General features: G+C 42.3%; 1 long non-coding RNA gene across 4 annotated transcripts in view; it reads right to left on the bottom strand.

The window, feature by feature from the left end:
• LOC144781326 (uncharacterized) overlaps nucleotides 1-17,971 on the bottom strand; it is a 118,692-nt gene extending 100,721 nt beyond the window's left edge. For 3 of the 4 annotated variants that reach the window (XR_013600975.1, XR_013600963.1, XR_013600980.1), the window contains exons 1-2: nucleotides 17,856-17,949; nucleotides 17,662-17,778 (exon numbers count right to left, since the gene is read on the bottom strand). This is a non-coding gene — a long non-coding RNA (uncharacterized LOC144781326). Of the gene's footprint in view, nucleotides 1-17,661; nucleotides 17,779-17,855 lie in introns of all 4 variants that reach the window. The other variant, XR_013600968.1, reaches the window with a different exon arrangement.
• Between the last annotated feature and the right edge of the window lie 350 nt (nucleotides 17,972-18,321).

The raw sequence follows: 18,321 nt of genomic DNA, 5'->3' as shown, positions 1-18,321 counted from the left end.
GTTTATCTCCACTTTTTTGGCTTTAAAAGCCAAGTAAGCGGAGATAAAATTATCTCCCTATTAGCTAGTTGTCTCTAACACCAGTTAGCGACAGCTAGTAGGAGATAGCGACCATCTTGGGCCCCACTTTGCATGTCAGTGATATTTATCACTAATGACATGCAAAGTGGGCGTGCCAAGATGTTAGCGACTGGAAACAGTCGCTAACATCGCTATCTCCTATTACCAACTTTTGGAGATATTCGCGCTAAGCGCGAATATCTCCAAAAACTAACACCTGCCCTGACCAGTTCTTAGCCATGTTATCCAATGGGAGGTGGATAACATGGCTAAGAGCATTAGCTCGGTAATGCATGAATATCGCGGACTTTTCAGCGATATTCATGCATTGCGGCCGTTTTTTATCGCATTTGCGATAAACCTTGATAATAGCAAGGTTTATCTGCGATAATTTCTGACGATGCTTAGCGGTAAAAAATTCGTTGCTAAGCATCGTTAGCGATAAATATCGCTTAACGTTGGTAATATGCCCCATAGTCGGGTGACCTGCGCGCTCTATCAACTGCAGTGAATATTTGAATTTCAATTTGGTTATTCATGGTAAAAGCATCCAAGGAAACCATGTTACTCAGACGAACATGTTCAGGTCCACCTAGGTCGAGAGAACTGCGTAGTGATATCAGATAATGCCCTGAAAGCAGCTGCACCTGCAGACGTCTCAAGAAGCTATGGAGAAACAGCAAAACGCAGAAGATTGGATCACCTACAAGAACGCCATGATAGAATACCACCAACTCATCAGATCCACCACATGGGCTTTCTTCCATAACAAAATCCTCTCTAACTCCAGCAACTCAAAGGAACTCTTCAGCATCATTCAGGAATTCGCCAAACTCCCCAGCGCAGCCGCGGATGTCACACCCTCCCAGGACCTTTGCAACAAACTCAGCTCCTACTTCCATCTGAAAATCAAGGGGCATATCATCAACAAGGCGATAAAAAATTATCGGCACTTTTGCGTCCGTTTTTGGATGAAAAGCGGCGATAATTGTATTGCCTAATCATCAAGGTCCCGCTATTGCGCGAAACCTTGGATTAGCGCCTGTTTTCTGAACGCCTCGCTTTACATCTCTAATGAGATGCAAAGTGGGCGTTTCTGCCCTGACATAACTGGACAAAATGTCGCTCAATGGGCACGCTAACCTGCCGAGCGACAATCAAAGTAGCGATAACCTCTGTTATTGCTACTTTCCTTGAGCCTGCTTCAAGACTGATTTAGCCATGATATCCTATGTAAGGTGGATATCATGGCTAAGTCTGCCCTGCCCTATCATCAAGCTATCGCCAAACTTTGCTAGATTATCGCTGAATTTCCAGAGATAATCTGACATTTGGCAGTTAGCGCTTTGAATTTTATCGCTTTTGAGATAACCGTTGCTAATAGCACGCTATCTCAGCGATAAAATTCCACGTTACCTGGCGATAATTATCCTAGTGCTAAGTGTGCTTAGCGATAATTATCGCCGGTCCTTGATGATATGCCCCCAAGTCCCTCTACAACAACTTCAAATAACAGACACCAGAACCAAAACCATTCCTTCCTCCAGAAACGACAGCCAGCCTACCATCTCTGCCTGGACCGCGGTCACCACTGAAGAAACGACCATGTAATGCATTCACTCAGGAACCCCCACGGACCCCTGCCCGCAACATCTTCCAGAGAGTCACCACCGCCCTAGCACCTGAGCTACGAAGCACCATCAGCGCCACTTGCAAATCCGGCACATTCTCCGATGACTGGAAAAGCGCAGAAGTCAAGGCCCTCCTCATGAAGCCCTCTGCTGGCCCGACGGACCTAAAAAACTACTGACCCATCTCTCTCCTCCCCTTCATGTCTAAAGTCACTGAGAAGATTATCAATGTCCAGATAATGAACTTCATCGAAGAGAACTCCATCCTCAACCCTTCCCAATTCAGATTCCACAGCAACCACATCCCCACTCTCCTTGACCAAGGCCACACCGCGGCCCTCATCCTACTAGATCTCTCTGCAGCCTTCAACAATGTCTCCCACGGCACTTTCGCTGCCAGACTCCATGACACCCACATACAGAGAACTGCCCTCGATTGGTCTCAGCTCCTTCCTCATCGGCAGAACCCAAAGAATCAGACTCCTGCCCTTCCTCTCTAAACCCAAATATATCAACAGTGGATTACCGCTAACCCTGGGTAAATAACTCTGCTCCGGAGTTTGCGAAGATTTGTTAACTGCGCATTCCATGGAAAACATGCAGTCAGGCAAAAAATCCGCTCCTCCACGTAGCGGCGTCAGCTTCTAAACTGCACCCACAAATGCTTTAATAATGCAATTTTACATGTTTAAAAGCATATAACCAATTCGCAAAAGTGAACTTTGAAATTGAGAAATATCAGGCAATGAGAGAGGTGATGATTTTGGGGTGCCTCCTAACCTAGAGGGACGGCCAAGCAGATGCCTTGAACACAAAGAGCATATCATGCAGAACGATTCAGTGGTGGTCCCATCCTCTTAGGACCACCCCAAGCACAGGTATTATGGGCAAACATACAATCCTAACCAAAGGCCCTGCAAAGCATTATGGGATGAGATTAGCAGTGGGCAGTAAATATTAGTCCGGAGGCTGTTTCTGCTGCTGGGAGCTGGAAAGCAATGCAACAACAAGAAAATCAAGGCATCTCTTTTCTTGTGAGTTTTTCCGACGCAAGGCAATGGTGCGAGAAGGATCTCTCCGCAGCGCTGCCCCGCTTCTGAAACTAGATCAGCACCTGTCGCTGCAGCAAGAATCAACGCATCGAGGGATCGCGGCTGACAAAACTAATGCAGCGCCACTTGACACCTCCGCATCGTTCGCCGACACATCCCGGATTTCCACGCACCGTCGCTGTGCGGCAAGTTTTCCCTGACACATCACCTGCGCATCATCTCAGAATCAATTCATCACTTCCCCCTACAGACCAGACCCGATGCACCACTCCCCTGTGTCCTGCCGAACTGTTGCATCACATCCACGAAGGTCTCACGAATCAACGCATCTCTTTGTTTTTCAATGCTTCCCATCGCTGCGGCTGTTTGGCTTGGTGAATTTTGTCGCAACAGGTACTTTGCAAGAAATCATCCATCCATAGCTTTCTATAGACTCAGTTGCTTAAACCTTTTTAAAGTAATTTCCTTAATACTGTATAGCTTTTACTGAATATATTCACTGAAAAAAGCACGTTTCATCGACGATATAGTTAGTTGGACATTTCACTTGTACAAAACCAGAGAAATGTGGCCGTTATAGTTAGCTGAGCTAAATATAACTCGCTGCCCCGCAATGCACTGCTGATGATGTCACATATTACATCATTCATGACATGGTCAGTAACATCACTGATGACATCTCAAATGACATCACCAATTACATCATCCAGTGACTGTGTGTTTCTGTAAAGTTTAAATATGTTTAATGTATATATGCCAAGGTGTATTGAAGAATGAGTGGGTGTATAAGTGTCTGAATGGATGATTTAGTAGGTACGTGACTGACTGTATGAGTGAGTAATTAAATGTGTCTTACTGAATGTATTGGTTAGTGACTAAACTGTGTGATTGTCCGGATTGGTGAGTAGCTACATGAGTGTCTATATGGGTTATTGATTGGTTGTCTCAGTATCTGTATGAGTGCCTGAGTGTCTGGTTGGGTGAGTGGGGGGTGTGTGACTCTGTGCATAGATGTGTGAGTGGGTGATTCACAGGGTGTATGGGTTCGAGAGTGCATCTGTGAAGGGCTGTATGGATGGGTAAGTGTGTGTATGAGACAGTGAGTGAATGGATATCTAAGTGGGACATGTGTGAGTAACTACATATGTGAATGGCAGCATATGTGAGTGTTGGAGTATATGAATGACTCTGTGAGAGTGAGTGATTGTGAGAGTGGCTGTTCGGATGAGTGTGTGCTTGTGTCAGTGATTGCAGAAGAGAGTAAGTATGTGTTAGTATCTGTATGAATAGGTGAGGTGGGGTGTATATAACTGTATAGGTGAGTAAATGGGAGTGTGATTGATTCTTAGCATGACTGACTAGGTGTGTGGGTAAATCTATGGATGAGTTGTGGTGTGTGTGTCTCTGTATAGGTGTATGAGTGCATATAATAGTGTTGTATTGATGAGTGATTGCATGTATGGGTGACTGTAAGGGTAAATGACTGGATGTGTGTGTAGACCTAGGAATCAGTAAATGGATATGTAGTAACTGGTATTGGTGTGTCTATGGTTTTAAAAATGATAGTCTGTATTTTAGAGTGGGTGTATCAATGGTTATATTAGTGTGTGAGGAGGTGCATCAGATTATCACGTGGATGATGTCATCAGTGATGTTATCAGTGATGTCATTTAAGATGTCATCAGTGGTCACTGACCATGTCATGAATGATGTAATATGTGATGTCATCGGCAGTACATTGTGGGGGCTCGAGTTATAGTTAGCTCAACTAACTATAATGGCCGGATTTCTCTGGTTTTGTACAAGGGAAATGTCCAACTAACTTTAACGACCCTGAAACCTGTGTTATTTTCGGTGAATTTCAAAGGTTTTTTAAATGCTAATTTCTAACAATTACGTCTCTGAAACGTATGGTTTTTTCAGTGAATTTCAAAGGTTTTTTAAATGCTTATTTCCAATTATGCCTACAGATGTAGCACACATGCAGTAAGAGGAAGGAAAGCGCAGAAAGAAGCAAGAAAAATGCAGAAAGAGGCAACAGAAGTCCAGAAAGAGGAAGAAAGGTGCAGAAAGAGGCAAGAGATATTATGCAGAAAGAACCACCAGAGGTGCAGAAAGAGGCAGTTGGTCAGTCAAAAATTATTTATTCGGCAGGCAAGAGCCATAAAAGCGAAACAGTTTCTTTTATAAAGATTTACAATTCTTCCAAATACACTATATGATAAAATATTAAATCATATAAAGTGCATCAGTACTAAAACCAGGAGAAAATATTTACACTAAAGGTGTGCATAGTCACTGCACAGAATTCAGCAAAATTGAACAATAACTGTACTCCATCTCTTCCTCGTTAATAAAATATAAACCTCACATACTCCTGAAAATACAAGTAACTCTATCATTACATACAAAAATGCATACAGTCATCTCACAAAAGTAAATATTCAGCCAGCATTGAGTGAGGTGATGATTTTGGGGTCCTCCCTAACCTAGGAAGAGAACCAAGCAGATGCTTGGAACATCCAGAGCACATCATGCTGAACAATTTGGTGGTGGTCCCATCCTCCTAGGACAACCCAAGCACAGTTATGGGCAAAAATACAATCCCAACCAAAGGCCCTGCAAAGCATTATGGGACAAGATTCTAGAGTGCAGTGATTATTTTAGTATCCAATATCAAAACATTCCACAAGGGACCGGCTCTCAGGCTCTTCTGAGAGCTAATGTACTATAATATTCACTGCACTCTAGAATCTCACCCCATAATTCTTTGCTGGGCCTTTGGTTGGCATTTCTTTTTTGCCCATAACTTTGCTTGGGGTGGTCTTAGGAGGATGGGAACACCACAATCATTGAGCATGATATTCTCTTTGTGTTCAAGGAATCTACTTGGTCCTCCCCCTTGGTTAAGGGGGAACCCAAAATCTTCACCTCTCTCATTGCCTGATATCTTTCAAAGCTCACTTTTGTGAATTGGGTATTTACTTATTAGCATGTAATGTAGTTTTATCAAAGTGTTGTGGGTTCAGTAGTTTACTCCAAATTGAATTTTGTGTTATACATATTAATAAAACTAAATGCTTGTGTTTTCAATGTATTGTAGACTAATAAAACATAAATCTCACTTACCTTTACTAAAACTTCAAATAGCTATTTTCATGTACTAAAATACATATAGTCATCTCACAAAAATGAAAATAAAAACATAGCAAGCATTGCATTTAGTTAAACAATAATTAATGTTATCTTTACATGTGAAAATGCATACAGACATTTCACAAAAGTGAAAAATGAAAATACAGCACAGCAGTGAGAGAGGTGATGATTTTGAGGACCTCCCTAAACTAGAGAGAGAACCAAGCAGATGCCTTAAACACAAAGGGGCAGATTTACAAGCCCCTTGCACCCCTTTTATGCCGCCATTGCGTCACTTTTGTGAAGCAGCGGCGGCGCAAAAGACGCGCCACGTTGTAAAGCCCTGCGTCAGAAGGAGGCGTTCCTGTGGAGGGTGGGGCGTTCTGGCACAGGAGCGCCTCCTAAAAGTGGCTGAGTGAAATCTACAAGATTTCACTCAGTCGCTTTGGGGCCCATGCTGCGTCAAAACCCTGCGCCTGCTTGAAGCAGGCGTAAGGATTGACGCAGCATTAACAAGATAGGGTCCCCCAGAGCCTTGCTGGAGCTGCGTCGTGCTTGCGGCGCAACTCCAGCAATGCGCCGCGTTTACGCCACAGATGCGTCACGCATCTGTGCCATTTCTGCCCATTGGTGCGCCGCATTGTAAATTCGTCGCATCAATGGTGGCAGAGGCATGGCGCACAATAAGTGGCGCATCCCTGCTAATATGCAGGGATGCACCACTTATTGTAAATCTGCCCCAAAGAGCACATTCTAGAGGCAGTGAATATTATAGTTTCCAATATCAAAATATTCATCATTGTGCAGGGTCTCAGACTCAGCTGAGAGCAAATACTATAATATTCACTTCACTATAGTATCTTGCCCTACTTTCATTGGCATTGTATTTTTGCCCATAACTTTGCTTGGGGTTGTCCTAGGAAGATGGGACCACCACAGAATCGTTCAGCATGATATGCTCTTTGTGATCAATGCATCTGCTTGTCTTCCCCCTAGGTTAGGGGTGACCCCTAAATCATCAGCTCTCTCATTGCCTGAGCTTTATCAGAGCTCATATCTGTAACCTGGTTATATATATTTTCTTTTTGCTTGTAAAGTTAAAGTTGTTGTATTAAAGAGTTGTGGGTGCAGTAGTTAATATTGCATGTAATGCATAGTTAACAAATGTCTGAGTTCCTTGCCCACGGTTAGTTTTCACCATGCTTAGTTTTCACCTTGCTCTTCTTATACCATCATTGCTCTCTTTCGCGGCTGGATCAAGTCCACCAGAGAACTTCTCGTCAACTTCCTCAGCACCACCATTCTACCAATGATTACAGACGTCAACACAGCAGCGCACAACCTCCACCGATAGATCTCCAACTGCACCGACACCCTAGCACCCCTAAAGAAATGACCAGACAAACAACACTCCAAGATGGCCATGGCAAACATCTCGAGAAGTGATGGAGCTGCAACATCAATCAACTCCTCAACACAGTCACCCTTGCACCAAGGCGCAAGGGTGCCTGCGTTGGCGCAGGGCAGCCATTGTGCGCCAGCTTAGGGGAGAAAATACAGGGGACTTATTCATGAGCCCCTTCTGACAATTTCACCCCACCAGGGTGGGTGTTCCCACGCAACAAAGCCTCATAGGAGTGGCACAGTGAAATCTATCAGATTTCACTGCAACAATTGTAGGATGCCACTGCGTCAGTACCTAATGCCTGCCTCTTGGCAGGCGTAAGGATGACACAGTGCCACAGGGATAGTCATGGCCCCACGCATTTCTGGAGTTGTGTCATGCTTGTGACACAAACTGCAGCAATGTGTGACTTTAGCACTGACAGATACGTCAGGATTCCAGACGTAGTAGTCAATAATTGCGACATGGAGCGCCGTACAGTGCTTAAATCGCATCCTGTTGCAAGAAGAGCGTAGTGCAAAGTGGTGCAACGCTGTTTTGTCCCAGCGATGCAACACTTTTCATGAATGAGACCCAGCAATGCGCCCTATCTTATTGATGGTGCGCTTTCCTGCCCTGTAGTCATGTTACAGGGCAGTGCATCAACATTCCTTGCAGCGCTGTCCAGCACCAAAACTTTCTGAAATGAGGTCCCAAATGTTTGCACCATTTTTAAGACCAGCTATTTTTTGGTCTTAAAAAACTGCCTCTAACTCTAGTTGGAGGCAGCTTTTTTGGTTTTTCACCACCATACAAGGAATTCTTTGTAAATATCACGAAGTGGGTTTAGCAGCAGTTTTTGCACGGGATCGCATACCTTGCATCTAATTGTTGTTAACTCCCACTAACAGAAGTCGCGATCTTAAAAATTCACGTTTTTTCCAGAAAACTGCCGCTAACTGAGGTTAGCGACAACTTGTAAATAAGGTGATAAAAAAAAGCACCTGTAACGTGAAAAATTACGCTATGGAGGCGTTAACTCCTTGTACATTTGCCACCCCAGTTTCTTCAAAACATTCATCCTCTGTATCCTGAACAGGCAGTCTAAATCGAAAATCTGCTCTACAATTTAGACCTCCAGGTATGTGTCTAAAGTTAAAATTCAACTCTTGTAATTTTGAAAGAAGTCTGACTAGTCTTGACAAAGCTTTACCATTACCTCTACCACAGTCATTCATCATGTATGTAAGAGGCTTGTGATTAGTCATACTTTCAAATCCCTTTCCCCATAGGTACATTTTTAATTTTTCCACTGCCCAGACACAAGCTAATGTTTCACGCTCTATTGTGCTATAAAACCTTTCAGCACCCCTCAGTCTTCTTGATATGTATGCAATAATAAATTCCTCATCACCTTTCTTTTGGCTAAAAACTGCACCAATACCAACGCAACTTGCATCCACAGTTATTATATTACATCTGTTAGCGTCATATGGATGTAAAGCTGGTTCTTCAAAAATAGCTTTTTAAAACTTTTTTAACCTCTTCAAATGCTACATCTTGTTCACTGGTCCATTCAAATTTCAGCCTCTTTCTCAAAAGTGTACATAAAGGTTCAACCTTATGAACATACACTGAAATAAAGCGAGAATAATACTCGATAAGACCTATGAATGACTTCGATGTGTCTCTATCAAATGGTCTTGACGCATCTCTTATAGCTTTTACTAAATAATTTTTAGGTTTGATATCCTCATCTGTAAGAAAATGTCCAAGGTAGTCAATGCTTTTTTGCAGGAACTTGTACTCATTTTTAGAAACTGTCATGCCTCTTTCTTTTAAAATAGACAGTACCATATTAAGTCTTTCATTATGCTCTTTTTCATTTCAGGAATGAACAAGTATTTCATCATGAAATTTCTCTACTCCGTTAACATATTTAAAGAGCATATACGTACGGTTTTGTAAAACGCTATCAGAAGATGCTAGTCCAAATGGTAATATCACATACCTATAAACTCCAATTGGGGTAACAAAAGTTGTGAGGTCTTTTGACTCATCGGCTAACTTATTCTGGTGGTATGCTGAATTGAGGTTAATCAACGAAAAACACTTCGAACCTCAAGTCAGCACATAGTCTGATTTCGCCATTTAGACTCTATTACACCCACCACACAAAGTTTAAGTAACACATTTTTCAAATCTTTCCTCATGGAAAGTGGGACCGGTCTAACTTTGTGTGTCACCGGTATAGCACCCTCTTTTAAATTAATTCTGTGTTCAACTCCTTTGACACAACCAATGTGTTCTCTAAACACTTCACAATTATTCTTAAGAACAGACTGTAAATCTAAATTAACATTTGAAATTTGCATAATTCCTTTGAAATTTTCATCTAGTACAATCGGCTCTGCAGATCCAGGTTTTAAAATAAGTCACAATGTTACAACCTTTTTTCGCAACATACATTTTTATTTCAATCACACTACCTTTGAAATTCAAACTATCTTCAAAATAATCAACCATGTCGATTTCAAAATTCCTAAATGCTTTTGGGTTCACATCAGTTTCTTTTAACTGAACATCATCCTTGTAAAAATTTGATATTATGACTGTTCTAGTCGAACCTGAATCTGCCATAACTTGAAGCTCAATATTATCAATATGCACACTACCTTAAGGTGCAACCATTTTTTTTCTTCTGGTACTTCAACTGTTAAAATAAAACATTAGAGCACATCTCTTCATCAAATTCAAATAATTCAATTATTTTGGCGTCGCCTCCTATGTACGCCACCCTTGTACATAGGGAGCAGCGTCAAATACACTGGGTGTTGCAGTGGAACGCCCACCACAACACCCACTGCACGACCCTTTCACGCTAAACATAGTGTGAAAGGGTGCCTTATGTACAAGGCAGCATTAAGCCACATTAAGGGGCTTAATGCTGACTTGTACATAAGGCAAGGCCCCTTTCGCCATGGGAATATCACAAAAAGTGACGTTCCTGTGGTGATAGGGGCATGTACATATGCCCTTGGTTGACTTCTCTCAGCTTCCTTTTGTTCTACTCTCTTCTTTTCCCGTAAAGTAAAAACATTAGTACTAATTACAGCTTCAATAGACAAGACTTTTGAAGATACGCGCTAAGTCCCTCTTGCCATGTCAATTAGTTCCTAAAGGCTAGGATTACGATACCCCAAAAGTCGTTCTTAAATCTTCTTGGAAAAGCAATGGAAGACAAACTGGTCTATGATGTACGTGTCAACCATTTTCTTGTATTTGCAATTTGTAGCCCGTACTCTTAGTGCCGCAATATACTCCCTTATAGTTTCATTTTCAGATTGCTTACGCCTGGCAAATTTGTGCCTACCAACCATATTGTTAGGCTCCTTAGAAAATTGATTCCCATCAATTTTACCGCTTCCTGATATTTGTCAGGCGGAATGAACTTCCATGGCACATTTTCAAACTCAGGCAGACTGTCAAAAATGTCCTGCCCTGCGTTACCTAACAAACCAAACTTAATTGCCTTTTTCCTCTCTGTATGCTTTTCCATCTATAGCACCTAAGTAATTTTCAATAGCCCTATGCCAGTTCTTCCAAAGCATGGCTGCTTTCCCAACTTCACTTAAGAAATGAGCAAGTACACATATTGCATTGTTTTGCGCTATTGTATTTCTTGCTTATAGTGTATATTGCAATACTTCCTTTTTTTTCTCAAGTCTCAGATTGACACTATGAATTTTCTTTAAATGTAACTTATGCTTTCTTACTTATATGCTTTTGCACAGTTTAAGAAGTATCTGTAAATAATCTATTTTCCCACTTTTCTTTTTCTCTTACCAGCACATGTTTAATTAATTCCCTGACACAAAGTTTCAAAAACTGCTTCCTACCCGCTTTTAAATTAGATAAGATTATTTGCAAAATGGAATCACGCTATGACATTGTGAACGTGCCTAGAGATACGGGGGCAGATTTACAAGAAAGTGCAGCAGTGCGGCACAGCAAGCCCTTTGGCTGCGCACGATGTGCCACTTTCAGGGCACAGGAATGAAACTTCTTCACAATTATATGTCGCATTCCTGTGCTCTCCCCCCTTGCGCTGGCGCACAAACAGTTTCCATGCGCCGGAAAAGGCACTCTTGCACCATGGAGCAAGGATTCCTGCGTCATGGGGAAATTGTTTTTGTGCATTTCAGCGGGGTGATCCGCCCAAGCTGTAAATAAATGCACTACTTTGCTGGACTCGAGTGGCAGGCAGCACACGTGCGTGTGAGGCCTGTAGGCTAGCTGAGCTCATCATGCTTGCAACAGTGTATCAAAAGTGATAACTGCTTTCTGGTCAAAGTAGAAATTAACCAATCTCAGTTAAAACTCCCCAAATCAATTGTATGATGGCTTTCACAAAACCTAAACTCACACCAATTCTTCCTTTTTATTTTATCGTGGATCTCACAGTGATCGCTAAAAAGACAATCATAACCCCACGAAGTGCAGATGTATCTCGATTCGTGCATTACAATGACAACATTGACCACTCACGCCGTTGCTTCGTAGTGTAAATAACATATGAATTACGGTGAGTTTTCAAATATAATTGGAAGAATAAATATAATGCTGGCTTACTAAAACACGTACATATATAAACATATGTCTGATTTTTATTGATAAAAGAGATTGCTTTGACTCCTGACAATGAAACCGAAGTGTTTGAGGTGTTGCACAGGCTTCTGGGTATGCAAATTCCCGCAAACCAATTGGCTGTTGTCAGGTATCCTTGCCCTCTAGTAACAGCTGATGGTTCTGCTCCTGCTGCTTGCTGGACACGTTCTAGTAAATCCAATCTAGGTATCTTTATGAAAAATCATCATCAAGATTCCTGCAAACACTATCAAAACGGTTTATACCCAATGAAGAATCCTAAGGCCATATTATCAACAAAAGGCGATACATTATCGCTTCTTTTATCGGCAGGAAACTGCTGCTAAAGGGGCGATAATGGGCTTGATAATATGCCCTGGACAATTTTTATAGCAGCCCAGGTTAACACCAGAACCTGGGCTTCTATGGGAATTCACAAGGGCCTATTATCACGCCCATTATCGCTGCTTTAGCGGCAGTTTCCTGCTGATAAAAGCGGCGATAATGTATCGCCTTTTCTTGATAATATGGCTCTCAGATCGCACAGATTTGTATGTTTTATTGCTATAGGGCCCGATTCACAGAATGAATTTAAGACTCAATCCTAAACTTACTACTATTTTGGTATTCACAGAATGCACTTACTACTTTTGGCATTCACAGAATGAACGTACTACTTTTGGTATTCACAGAAGTTAGGATTTTGTCTTAAGTCTGTCTTAAGTCTGTCTTAAGTTTGTCTTAAGACAAACTTAAGACAAAATCCTAACTTCTGTGAATACCAAAAGTAGTAAATTCATTCTGTGAATGCCAAAAGTAGTAAGTGCATTCTGTGAATACCAAAATAGTAGTAAGTTTAGGATTGAGTCTTAAGTTCATTCTGTGAATCGGGCCCCTAGAGTTTGTGTGAGATGAATGCATGATGATACGAATGGTGGGATGTTTGAGTAATTAGATTGCTGCTCTTTAAGTGTGTACAATTATACAACAATGACATTGAATAACATGTGTTTTTAATATCTTACTGATCATTTATAAAATATATGGTATAAAATTCATCGTACACGTGTTTTGTTGCGAGCCCTTGAGATATAAATATATATCCGAAGCATGCTTTTTTGCAAACAATTCAGATATTACTTCACATTGCTGCTTTGTCTTACTCGATAGCTTTAAGACCATTTGAAGCCAAGCAAAGTGGCTTTGCATGGCCTTATAGATTGAGGTTCAGAGGTTGAGAGTCAGAAAAAGTGGTGAAAAAGTGGTGCCACGGCGGCGCTAGCATCAGGTAAATTAGTCCCAAGGGGGCATATTATCAAGAAAGGCGATACAATTATCGCCGCTTTAGCGGCAGGAAACTGCCGCTAAAGCGGCAATAATGGCCTTGATAATATGTCCTTGTGAATTCCCATATCAGCTCAGGTTCTGGTGTTCACCTGGGCTTCTATGGGAATTCACAAGGGCATATTATCAAGCCCATTATCGCCGCTTTAGTAGCAGTTTCCTGCCACTAAAGCGGCGATAATTTTATCGCCTTTCTTGATAATATGCCCCAAAGTTTGCTTTTTAGGGAGGCCCCAATCAGCCAGCAATGCAGAACTAGAATAGCATTTAAACTCAACACCAGCTTGAAAGAAATAGTACACAAAATTCCATAAAAACATAAAGTTCATGCAATTTAGAAGATGGTATTAATTATTAAATCATAGGTCAAGGGTTCCTCTGTGTATGAGGGCGCATTAGACAATGGTAATGGGAATTTGGGGGTGTGGAATCCACAAAGAAGAAGTAAAATGACAAAACAGGAATTCAGCAACTGGCCTCTGTGCCTACAATGTGCACTGAGCCTCTTCCTGTGAGGGGAGAGTCACATCCAGCACAGTGTGTGAGCTACATACCTAAAGAGACATCTATCTGCCTGGGGATCCCAGCCACCTCCCTTCAATCTGGCGAGAGGGGGGCCAGTTCACAAGAAGAACGGTTGCCTAACATTGGACCCACCAGATAACAGTGTCTGGCAACCAAAGTGAGCTACAGAGCCTATCACAAGCCTCTTTATCCTCAGAGCCTCACTCCCTAGCATCCTCCGGAGCCCCAGAGCCTTACATCTTGAGCATCCGCACGGTCCAGTACCTTAATGCTGAGTCACTTTAGTAGCACAAAATGTTGTTCTAAAGCTGTTCTGTCTGCTGGTGACTAATATGGGATTTACTGGTTTTAAATCTCTGCACCCCACGCATGTCAAGACGTGTATGTTAACGCAAACATTTGTGACAAATTTAAACTCTTTGGGCAACTACCATTGATGGCGAATAGAAAGATGACCAAGCAGTGAACACAAAAATCGATATATGGGAGAATACATACAACATTATTCCAGAGCCCTCCTTTGCACTTTCTTCTGAGCTTCAGCCCAGATACATCTTAAAGGTGAATGTAGATTTGCATTTCTAAATTCTTGGGCGCTAATGCTGGGAAAGGATTTTGATTAATCAACTTTTAATAAGCACTATATGTGTCTTTTAAATGTTGTAAAGCTATTTCTTTTTTTTCTTTTTAAAACTGTTTTTATTTATGTTCCCAAGAATCAGCCAAAACATCAACAGGTATTACAAAATTAGCATCATAATCATTAAACATTATTGGTAGAAATGCAGGCATAACAATAAGACAATTCTTCTTGACCTTCCCCCCACCCTTTCTTGTGCATTAGACGTGTCTCGTGTAACTCGCCTGCTCAGCATCCCAGGGTAACTTACTCAACCTATATTGGCCCCTGTGTACTAGGCTGTGTCCTGTTTGTGCCCTACTCCATCATCTCCTAACAATAAAACTAAGCCACGGCTGCCAGATCTTCCTGAACTTCCTAGGGCACCCTCTTGCTGAATATACAGTTTTTTCCGCCCCGATATACAGGTCTATGCTAGCTCGCCATTCTATCATGGTGGGCAGGTCTGCTCTTCCCCCCTTCTCGGCAATATCTCACTTAGGAACTATAAGTTCTAGATTGCTCAATAGTAAGAGTGGGCATAGTTGGTGGAGTACTACTACACGGAATTTGAACAAAAACTCTGTGAACTCTGCTCTGCAACTCCGTTCCATCTCATTCCCATTAATAAAATAGAAACCTCACATATTCTGCATAAAACAACAAGTAACTCTATGTTTACACAGAAGAATGCATATAGTTGGGATTGCATTTTTGCCCATAACTGTGCTTGGGGTGATCCTAGGAGGACAGGACCACCGCTGAATCATTCAGCATGATGTGCTCTTTGTGTTCAAGGCATGTGCTTGGTTCTCTCCCAAGGTTAGGGAAGACTCCAAAATCATCACCTCTCCCACTGTTTACTATATTTTAATTTTCACTTTTGTGAGATGACTAAATTCATTTTAGAATATAAAGATAGAGTTACTTGTTGTTTTACCAAAGGTGTGTGGAGTTTCTGTTTTATTAATTGGGATGAGATGGAATGGAGTTTCAACTTCGTGGAATTCTGTGTAGTGGTACTCTGCCAACTTCGCCCATCCTTACTTATCACTGTTTTCATGGGACGGAGTCATCATTGAACCCAGGGCAACTGCACACAATGCCAAAAGCCTACTCGTTAGACATTGGTGCCAAATTGACCTTTAACAGTTTGTACAAGTGTCTGACTCAGAAACATGTTGCATGAGCACCAAAGTTCTGTCACCATGTCATCCTTACCGGTCAATGCCTATGAAAAGGCCAAACTGCAAACTGTGGAGGACCATCGCCAAGAAGGTGTGCTCCGTGGGTTGGAGATGTGGCGCCTCTGTCATTGTCGCGAGAGGTGGTAGGACCTTTGTAGCTGGGCCAAGAAGATTGCTGAGGTCTGGCTGGGCCTGTCATATCCTGGCAAGAGGCGAAGGCACTTACACTGACCCCCCCCATGCTCTACATCCTAGTGGTGGTCTTCCCTGACCAGGATGGGCAGTTGAAAGCCAGACAGCAGCAAGGAAGGGGTGAATATGTGTCTTTGCGCACACCTTTGCAGACTTTCGTTAGACATGCACGTTACAGTACCTTAGCCTGCTGCCCCTTTTTACTGGTTGTAAGTCAGCTAAACCCACTGATCTGTTTTGTAAGATGCAGTATCCGCACCCCCCCCCCAGCGCCTAGAGACCCTCACGGGTGAGTTGTGCACTCTACAAATGTACTGATTAATTGATTGATTGATATGCACAGGGATCATTTGATGCCCGGTTATGCCCCTTTCATCAGGAAGATGTGAGTCAGTTATGTTCAGGGAAGTGACCGTAGTGCCATGCTCATGTGTTCACCACAAATTACAGAAACATGTGCATGGAAGTAACGTTCTGGAGTAATGCAAATGCCCAACATGTGCCAGCACATTGACTAATGTATGGCCTGTTCTCTGTGTGGTTTCCACAAATGTGTGAGTCATGTTGTTGTTGGAGCTAACATGTGTGACTAGGCCCTGCAGCAGGTGACATCAAGAATGAGGCCTTGGTGAGTTTTGTTTGCTCATTGTGCTACTGTTAGATTCCATTTTTTGAAGAACAATGGTCCTAAGCATAAAAGACAGTATTCGAACAAATTAAATTATAGACCACAATGTGTACTATAAGTTCAATTCCGATGCCCAGCCGGACATGGAATATTTATTTTGTAATTCTGAAAGATTTTTATTTCTTTTTTATTTTTGAACACACAAAAGATAAAGAGGGCACAGTCCTGTACCCAGTTTAAGGAAAGAAAGAAGTTAGGAAAAGTAGGGGAACAAGTTTTCAGGCAATAACTTTTTGGAGCAAAAATGTGGCATGCATCGTACTGCAAGCAATACATATCAGTGACAGCAATATATTCACACAATGGTACAATTGCGACACTGTTTCTTAAAGTCGACGACGTTTCAATCCCTTGCCCCTATGAAAGCGGGATCATCATCAGGACCAATAATAATTGCCTGTATTTATGAATAAAGCCTGGTGAGACAGGGGAGAAAGGAAGGAGTGATTCAGATGAATCTAACCAAATAAAAGAAGCAACTTTGCATGCAGCATATTACGAACCAATTGTTCTTAGTGTACAACTGGTGACAGTTTAAAAGAAAACTCAGTTAAGCGGCATATTGTGTGCTAAAAGATACCTAGCCGGTGACATTTAAACTGAATAAAAATACTCAGTCACGGAGGACCGGCGCTTCCGTCTCTACTAGGTTGAAAACTCAGAGAGAGACAGTGGAAGTCAGAACGGTCATATGCAAACAATCATGATAAATGAAGATTCAAGGTTTACTCAGTAGCAATTTTTTTGCTGTGCCAGTAATTGTCTATTTGTGATTTTACAGAAATCTTACAAACCGGCGCTTCCGTCTCTACTGGGAGGGTTATTCATTGAGAAACGAGGGAAGTCAGGGCGGTTTGAAAAGGTGATACAGTGACAATCAATTGTTTATAGTGAACCTTCGGTTTCCTACATCAGTGCTTGCCGTGGTGGTTTTGTGCATTCGGAAGTGTTAGGGCGATAGTTGATGGACGTGATGAGTGGTTAAAAACGGCGCAGTGAGTAGAATAGGGGAGGTGTGTCACAAACCTTGAGGTGGCGATTGCTCGAGTGCCACGGGTTCAATTGTCTCAAGTCTTTCAATATAAATAACGTTGAAATGAGACCCTGACGAAAGACAAAAGTAGATATGAGGAACCCTGCTAATTCAGGGCATGTGTCGAGGCCCATGTGTGGGCTAACAAGTGGGAAGAGGATTACCTGCTACTGAAGGTGCAAGCAGGATCAAGTTGGGAAGAAGGTGCTTGTCCAGAATGGGATTACAGCGGTATATTCACTGAATCAACGGTTAGGCCCGCGGTGGGATGCCTAGCGTGTCTGCAAGAAAGGGATTGGACTCGTTAATGGAACTTGCAGGACGACTACAGTGAGGGCGGGGTTAGGATCGGGCTTACCTTCAATTTGCGTCGTTGGCGCGGTGGTCATACGATCTGGTCGTGCATGGTAGCAGGAACAAGTGAGAGTGCTTCGGTTCAGCTTAAATACTCGTTGCGACTGGCGCGCCAGCTTGAGTTCGGTGTAGTCGACACTGAGGAGGTGACTAGAAGGTCTGTCTCTACTGTGAATGGCGGTGGCCATCTTGGAATGGGAAGGGTCTAACAGTGAGTGATGGTGACATCAAGGGATTCGTGTGGACTAGGAGTGCCGGGTCGAGGATTATGCGAAGTGAGGGCTGTGACATGAAAGGGTGACATACATTTAGCATTGTAGTTAGCATATTTCAAACTGAGTTACATTTTAAATTTTGAAGTATTTTAACACAGCTCCTTTTTACTCTAAATCAAGACATAATTAACACAATTCTGCGTGCTGAAAATTTGTAATCAGAGCAGGGAGGTCCAGTCTTCAGTCCTGTTCAGA

Source organism: Lissotriton helveticus, chromosome 1_1, assembly GCF_964261635.1.
Source record: "Lissotriton helveticus chromosome 1_1, aLisHel1.1, whole genome shotgun sequence".
Classification (NCBI taxonomy): Eukaryota; Metazoa; Chordata; class Amphibia; order Caudata; family Salamandridae; genus Lissotriton; species Lissotriton helveticus.
Note: the sequence above shows the minus strand (reverse complement) of the source record. Positions and strands in the feature narration are given on the sequence as shown.